The sequence below is a fragment of the Pecten maximus genome, chromosome 17 (genome assembly GCF_902652985.1).
Source record: "Pecten maximus chromosome 17, xPecMax1.1, whole genome shotgun sequence".
Classification (NCBI taxonomy): Eukaryota; Metazoa; Mollusca; class Bivalvia; order Pectinida; family Pectinidae; genus Pecten; species Pecten maximus.
The window spans coordinates 5,367,874-5,377,263 of record NC_047031.1 but is presented as its reverse complement, the minus strand read 5'-3'; the positions used below and the strand labels follow the sequence as shown (position 1 = coordinate 5,377,263).

At 35.9% G+C, this 9,390-nt stretch overlaps 1 long non-coding RNA gene across 1 annotated transcript; it reads right to left on the bottom strand.

Annotated features, from left to right (window-relative positions):
* Positions 1–299: 299 nt before the first annotated feature.
* LOC117315353 lies at positions 300–9,357 on the bottom strand. Its single transcript, XR_004529685.1, has 4 exons — positions 9,229–9,357; positions 7,882–8,028; positions 4,206–4,373; positions 300–2,868 (listed from the first exon to the last, which is right to left on the bottom strand). It is a non-coding gene; the product is annotated as an uncharacterized LOC117315353 (long non-coding RNA).
* Between the last annotated feature and the right edge of the window lie 33 nt (positions 9,358–9,390).

Genomic DNA, 9,390 nt, shown 5'->3' with positions numbered 1-9,390 from the left:
TTTAGCAGTTTATCTATATTCCGTCCTTTTATCAAGACAATACAATTACAAACGATGACATACAGATATAGAATATGGAACAGTTTCACAAAATAATTAGATAAACAATGAACAACATTGTTATGCTCGATGCCTATTGTTATTAATTATAAACCATGTTAGGTGAAGTACGGGTGGCAAATTTATTTTAATGGGTCTTTAAATGAATTATGAAAAATATGTGAGGAACACATCAAAACCGATTATGAGTTGGCAATGATGAGACACCAGGAAGTGAAATATTATAAAGATAAAAAAAAAAGAGAGAAATTATCTTTTATTTCAGAAAACAAACAAATGATTATATAATTTCTACTTGGCTCAAGACTGAAGCATTTCTTCCGTTACTATGGTAACGGGTAAAGCCGATATCATTTGTAACACCTGATATCGTTCATGACGAAACGGTCCATGAACTATCAGAACGGCCCTTGGCTTCAAAAAGTTTCCATAAACTAACAGAAAGGTCCATGACCTTACAAAGCGTTAATGGATTTTCAGAAAAGTCCATGGAGCTGTAAATCGTCCATGAACTTTCAAAAAGGTCCATGGACCGGCAAATCGTCCATGAACTAACGGAACAGCACATAGCCTTAAATTGTCCATGAACTATCAGAACGGCGCATGGCCTTGCACATCGTCCATAATATATCGGAACGGTACACATCGTTACAAAGTGTACATGAACGTTCAAGGTCCATGCTCTTAAAAACGGCCAATCAACTGTGAGTTTGGGTATGCCACCATAAAGGACTGACGATAAACAAGTCTTGCCTTCGAGCTGACAGGGAGGTCCATGGATAGCCCTGAACCGTCATGAAATGTCGGAATAGTTCATAACCAATCAGAAGCCAGGAAAGTATTTACGGTATCATACATGGCTAGTCAGTCATGCTCATTTGCTTACCAGATTAAGTAACAATCATAAGGTATTAGAGCCATGCAGGTATCAACCAAACTCGCATACTATTTCCTTTGCAAATACACATCAAGCGTTATAACATCGCATTTCATTATAATATATACCCGACTTACATACCAATATAATTTACACTCTCTTGTATACAATAGTGAAACCGCTGATGAAGACAACGATGTAATAAGAAAAACAGTCTTGTCTTTTTTGTTTCCTACGTGGTTTCCTAATGTAACACATCAACTAAAATAATAAATTACACGGTTCAATCAAATGAAGATGTAGTCATACGACACCGGTATACTTACACCATAGGCCACTTTACGACAGATGCAATTAAGTGTCATACGGGTTATTTTTTATATGATCAAACATCTGCCCTACATCAGTGGCCGTCTCTGATAGTACGCACTACATTACCGTTTCAATGCATCAGATGTAATAATAGTAAAAATACTATGGGGAGATGTGACGTTAACCGGGAAAAATCACATAGCCCAGGTATCATCATATATCCTAGGTAACATGACGTCTCCCAGGTAACATCACAACCCCAGATACAATTATATATCAAGGGTAACACCACACATCCAGGTAACATCATACCTCAAGGGTAACATTACATCTCCCAGGTAACATTACATCTCCCAGGTACATAACATCTCCCAGGTAACATTACATCTCCCAGGTACATAACATCTCCCAGATAACATAACATCTCCCAGGTAACATCACATCTACCAGGTAAATCCCCCCACCCCAACCCACCCCCAACCCCCAGGTAACATGTTATCTCCTAGGTAACGTAACATCTCCCAGGTAACACGTTAACTCCTAGGTAACATCACCTCTCCCAGGTAACACCCCCATCACCCACCCACACCCCAAGGTAACATCATATCTCCTACATGTAGGTAACGTAACATATCCCAGGGAACATCACGTCTCCCAGGTAACATCACGTCTCCCAGGGAACATCACGTCTCCCAGGTAACATCACGTCTCCCAGGTAACATCCCCCCAGGTAACATCTGATCTCCTAGGTAACGTAACATCTCCCAGGGAACATCTCATCTCCAAGGTAACATCACATATCCAGGGAACATTTAGGAGGGGGCCATGAGGACCCTGGCCTACAATTTCCCCAAATGACCCATTAAAATGATATAACAGATATTTCTTTTGCTTTAAAATGACCCATCCATTCGGTAACACAAAATAATCTCTCCATCTCCTATGTAACAGTACACTTCACTGCCTACACTAGATACCATTGACAGATAAAATGACATATAATCACAAAATAGGTTTCTCCTGCAGATTTCAAATTGTTACAAAAAAATGCAAATTATCACAGACAATTTTTAAACTGTTCTGGGAATTCTGCAAACTTAAGAGACAGAGGTTCAATCTTGGTCCATTTCCAACATATAGCAGTGAATCGATTTAGTCCAGTACCTATAAGTAAAACTCCCAGCTTCAGTACCTCATATACTGAAATATCAGTTCATACAGGCAATTTTAGCGAGATAACAAACTTGTGCCATCTTATCACTATAATGTCATGCATCTTATCACTGCGTCACAGGATATGACGTCATCCGACGTTTGAACTGAATCTCTTCATAAAATGAAACAAATCTTTTATTGTCAATGTTACAATGGCAGTGCGGCCATCCTACCCTAGTCTTCGTGAAATCATCGTGATGCAAGATGACCTATTGACCCCCTGGTAACCTGGTTACGAGCTGCACGAGCGACCGGTCTTTCATGCCAAGGTCGGCAATAGTTTTGTGGTCGGTCTTTGCGTCGCCAGGTCGGTACGTTTTGCCGGCGTAGACGACCTGCAGGTACTGTTTTTCTACACCACGGCGGTCCGAGATCTTCTGGAACAGTGAAGACATGCTCTCACCCTGCAAGAGAGACACACAGCATATTACCCAACATGTCATTAAAAGATTACAGTCAAATAATCTGTCTCTCTAACTTTTCAATTTTCAAAATCCCTGGAGGCGAGGTTAGTCAAGGTGCATAACGGCCCATCAACACTATCAAGGTCATTGGACTAAAAAGTGATTGAAACATCAGCAAAATAGGCAAGAGACGAAATGACAAAAAAAAGAAACATATAAATATGTAAATATCCGAGGCTGATGATAAGTTGTCAGCCTGGTATTGAACGAGGCATTCAAGGTTGTTCTTTTTAAGTCCTACTATTCTGTGACTATATATCTCTTTATATTGGATTTGCTGTTATTAGCAAATAGAAATGGCATGTTGAAACAACATTACAAGGTATCAATATAACAGTATAAATATAATTGACAGTGATAAATCAAAGGCCCGAGTCCTGTACTTATATAAGTTCGATGAAACATACAGAATATCTGGAAATACAAACTGGAAAAAATTTGTTTTACTTAAAATGTACTTATCTTCCTGTAATGCATGGAATTTAAATGAAATCGTAATCGTAGTTCTAAATACAAATAAATCAAGCCAGGACATATATGAATCAATACAGATTGACAAGTAACATAAATAGATAAATTAGATAAATAGATGTTTTGTAGACATATCGGCCTAACAAGAACTTTACACTGAATTGAGGTCAAGGTCAGTGTAACATATAGGCATTGCAATAAACATAGGCTTTATGCGGTGTAAATATACTGCAAGGCAGGCCAATATGTCTTTAACGGTTTAGTTATGGCTCGGACAACAAATCATAGGGATACAATTTGTCTCCCTTTATTCGGAGGAGAGAAACAGTTGATATGAAACAATTGTTATGCTGGAACGTGAAATCTGTGCTCAAAAGTTTCTTTTCAAACTCGCTTAAATCATTAAATAGTAGTTTGAAAGAAAAGCCTTGATACTTAATATTATATCTCGTATGAAGATTTTCCAAAACTTCCGTCAAATCATTAGTTTTGATATTGTTAAGAAATCAGATTCATCCCCAAAATGATTTGAGTCTGAAAACACGAAATGTGTCTTTGAGCATGAGTAAGGTTTCGTGAATACGAGCGCAGGTGAAAGTGAAGGGCTCTAAAATAGATTTTACCTCTTATAGCTCAATTTCGAAAAAAAAGTTACATATGTTACATATATCAATTGTTCCTTAAGCAACAAATAAATTTCGAAACAAAGGTTACATATGTGGATCTAAAAAAAACAGGCCTTATTGAACTGTAAAATCATGTGGACCACGAACTTTAGCAACATCTGATAAAAACAATCAGCTTACCGGTTCGGCATCAATTAGCTGTGTCTTGCCGTCTGTACCAGCTTGCACCATAATTTGCATAGGCATTTTGTCTGTAAATCTGTTTGTGGTAATTTGTTATCGATGTGTCCTCTGTGAGTGTTACACCTCGCAGTGCAGTGATAGGCGCTTGGGATTTCCCGAGTAACTCTTAAAATGAAAGTAGAGTAACCTTTTGTTATTTGATAAACAATTTCATTTGTAAATATGAGGCAGGTATGTTTCATTGATAACATATCAGTAATTGACATCTAGATACTACTCACACATATTTCTTACGACATTGTATAATATCAAATCCACACAACAGTTATCATTAGCCTAAATATGCCACTACTAGACGATAACGTCATTATGGTAGCATATTTCTGCCATCGAGTTACCGCCTTACGACTTAAACATGTCGACATATTTCTGAGAAGATGTCGACATCATCAAAAAATATGCCGACATTAACCGAAACAATATGTCGATTTCATAGTTTAATTACTGAAATAATGTTGCCGTGATAATTATCTAGTAAGTCGATGACAGATAGGGACACCGTTCGATATTAAGCCGAGTTTCCGACTTCCTAGATAATTATCACGGCGTTATTATCTCGGCAATTAAGCTAATACGTCGAAATTATTATTCGAATTATGTTGACAATTTTTTTTATGATGCTGACATTTTCTCGGCAATTTGTCAACATCTTTATGTCGTAAGCCGACAAATCGATGGCAGAAATATGTCACCATACATCATAACTTCCTTGTCCATTTTCATTCTACTTTCGGTTTCTATTCTAAGAATATAAAGTCAGTGATAAAGAAATTCCTGAAAGACAATCGATAATGGAAATTTGAGTATGGAATCATAAAAATATAAAACACCATCTATAAAAATAGACCTCTCCGTCCGGCCACGTTTAATGAGTTATTTTGTATGACTAGTACCAACAGGTTTTGTGTATCATAAAGTTTTATCAATATTAAATCTAAATATAACAACTGACATTCCGCAATCCTGGTGGACTAAAAATAGCTTAATCTTAGTCGATCCTTACGAAACTTTAGTTTATAGTTTACAGTCATTTAAATCCTTTGAATTAAACCTGATTTTCTTGAAAGTGAAAATGCTACACTGAAGTTCCTTGAACTTCATTTTTATGAGGACGTTAGCCCCTGAATCAACCCAAAACCAACTTTGACCAAACAATATAACTCAAATGGATTTATTGTTGATGAAAACAATTCATTAATTTCATTTAAATATACTTATCCCCATTCTTGTATTACACTCAGGCATCGATCTCTACTGTAGCATGTATCGTGCACAAGAATATAGATATCTCCGGACTTAACCTGATGTTTGATGTGATACGTGTATACAATTTTAAACAACACGCCTTGGAATCCATTACACACACAAACTTTATAAACTTTAATATCGGAGAGTTCCAATACAATCAATATACAAGTAATAGGCTCGTACGAGTTTGTCCCTTCACAAAGCTTCATACTAAATCTATAACAGTGTATCTGTCATCTGCGTGAAAGGGCGGGTTTTATTTGCTTCACATTAGCATGGTCTGGAACCTTTACAATAATGTCCAGCGAATATATGATCTTACAATTTTATGAATGTTAGACTCCAGCATTTCCATGATACATATGTATTTCTTTTAAATTCCTCTTTCGCTTCTCCTGAATTTGAAGAGTTCTGAGGTGGGCTGTCACTATAATTATATGCTGTATGTCAGTGATAAGGAAGTATCGGGTATATACTGCTAACACTTATACATTAATGTATTACACCTATGTTTAGTTTAAAACATACCAGGACTGCGAATTTCCATCACAGAATAAAAACAGTAAGGCCATGAAATCTAATATCTTTTATACAGTGAAGCCTGGCTTTACCGACCCTGTATCGGGACCAAGTTAATGTGTCGGATATGACAGTATGTCGGTAAGGTCAGTGTGGGCATTGGAGGAGCATATCGCCGTTCTGTTGGATATTGTCGGATTATCAAGTGTTCGGTTAAGTCAGTGATCGGAAAAGTCAGTTGTCGGTAAAGACAGGTTTCACTGTACTGCATGTGTATTTCTTCATCTGACTTCTATACAAATAATGGATCTTCAGGACTGATAATGAGTCAATTCTCAATTGAAATCATTTCATATTTAAACAAAGTTCATAAAATTTGTAATTTACTCCTGAAAATATCTTTCTCAATTCACCAATTTTTTCCCGAAATTAGGCGAAAATGCCCATCTCAAACCTGCGATAAAAAGCCCTGAAATTATGTTACCATAAGCATGATGTTAAGTTATTGTTTCGACTGTTTTAACTGTTTATAAATATCATATATAATTCACAAGTAAAGCTAGAATAATGTCCGTTAAGTTATACATTTAACACTGACATACTGACATGAAAGTTGAATAGACAAATCGATATGGGCACATTATCATTGCTAAGTCATGTTATACCAGCTACCCGTACAAGACATTCCATATATGTTTGACAGAAGTACTTAGCATTACGTATATATTATTCTGAAATGTAGCCCTCACACATATAGTAAAACTGTTAAGTGTCACGTACATACACTTGTATATATACCACGTGACGTGATTCCACCTTTGACGTGTAACAAGAATCACGTATTACACAATTTGTAATGACATCATACAGCTGTACAATTTATTGTCATCAAACAGCTGTGTACAATTTATTTTCATCATACAGCTGTGTAACATTTAATGTCATCATACAGCTGTGTACAATTTATAGTCATCATACAGCTGTGTACAATTTATTGTCATCATACAGCTGTGTAACATTTAATGTCATTATACAGCTGTGTACAATTTATTGTCATCATACAGCTGTGTAACATTTAATGTCATCATACAGCTGTGTACAATTTATTGTCATCATACAGCTGTGTAACATTTAATGTCATTATACAGCTGTGTACAATTTATTGTCATCATACAGCTGTGTAACATTTAATGTCATCATACAGCTGTGTACAATTAATTGTCATCATACAGCTGTGTACAATTTATTGTCATCATACAGCTGTGTAACATTTAATGTCATTATACAGCTGTGTACAATTTATTGTCATCATACAGCTGTGTAACATTTAATGTCATCATACAGCTGTGTACAATTTATTGTCATCATACAGCTGTGTAACATTTAATGTCATTATACAGCTGTGTACAATTTATTGTCATCATACAGCTGTGTAACATTTAATGTCATTATACAGCTGTGTACAATTAATTGTCATCACACAGCTGTGTATAATTTAATGTCATCATACAGCTGTGTACAATTATACGTCACCATAAAGTTGTGTACAATTAATGTCATCATACAGCTGTGTACAATGTAATGACATCATACAGCTATCAAACGTCATACAGCTTTTTTCCATCTGCATTGTATTATATAACACATGCTAGATGCACCGCGTGACGTAGTATAATTTGACTACCCGTATGTAACACTCGCGTGCGTCTTATAACGGAAGTATAACACATGCGCAAATGATCTCTATATACCATACATATCCTACTACTAATAATGATATCTTATCCTGTTGTATAAACAGTTTACTTTGTAAATTACATTTCAAGTTGAAATATTTCATACTCACATGGATTTCAGATATTGTGTTGGATTTCGGATGTTATGTAGGGTTTCAGATATTGCGCTGGATTTCGGATGTTATGTTGCTTGTCCACCGTCTGGGAATGTCTACACGTACACACAATGTCTATAATTAAACCCGTGTGTCACACATCTAAAACGAAACCAAAACAGTCACAGCATTACGCTCATTGTGCAATACAAACTGAAAACGAAAGTTGGATTTTCCGAAATTTCATTTGTCTCCAATTTACCTATCATTCTTTGATAGAATCGAAATTGAAAGTAATTTTATTTTTCAAAATCATGCAATGCGAATACGTGAAGGTCTGGATTTGATTTATTTTAAATAAAATTCAAAACAGGTTAACGAAAATAATTTAAATAGTGGATTTAAAAGTTGTATTATGTTATTTATAAAGCTATCTATCTCTATTTGATTCAACAAGTACCAGATTTTTCAGAAGGGGATATTTAAGTTTATTCAGTTCTATTAACAGCCAGGGTCATTTAAGGACGTGCCAGGTTTTGGAGGTAGAGGAAAGCCGGAGCACCCGGACAAAAAAACACCGGCCTACCGTCAGAACCAAGCAAATACCCCATGTAGGTTTTGACCTCGCAACCCAGAGGTGGAGGGCTAGTGATAAAGTGTAGGGACACCTTAAACACTATGCCACCGCGGCCCCAGAAAGGGGGGGGGGGGGGGGGGGGGGGGGCTATCTACAATATATAATACTTTATGCACCAGGCTAGTTTATGCCAGAGTTACATAAATACTTAAGGAAAGTGTTAAAAATTTACTATACCAAATTGATGGCATATCATTTTGGAGATTATTTATTGCACTTTAAACAGATCTAACGGTTACAGTGTTGTTGTTGGTGGTTTTTGTTTATTGTTGTTGCTGTTGTGGGTTGTTGTTGTGGGTTGTTGTTGTTGTTGTTCCTATGTAGCCTCGTGGTATGTCTTTGGCAAAACAATGAATATCTAAAATATCTTCGTCTTACAATCAATACTTAACTGCGATTCTATTTTTATTTTTTTTCAAAAGTTCCCTTTTAATTGAATACGAACAATAATTATATGAATTTGGAGAATGAGGCCGATATGGACATGCTTACTGTTGACTTCATTTTCCCGTGACAAAAATCATTTCCGCGAAAAAAAGTAATCGTCACATATTATTTTGGAGCCTATGAAATCGAATTTTATGACCGATTATGTAATTTTTTTAAGCAGCATTATTTACCGTTACAAAATGGCAATTTACTTATGTAATGACAAATTCTTTTTGATCATTCTTATCATTATTTAATAACAAATAACAATAGAAATAAAAAGACAATTAACTTACTGCTCTTCACTGTATGGTTATCACCGGGGATGTTCCGTCACAGCTCTAGATGATATACAGGTACAATATAGCAGTAATACTGATAAGTCTGTTGATAGATCAGTCGGCCAGGTTTTCCAGAAAGATCTATAAATAGTTTTAAAATTTCCGTCTGTTATAAAT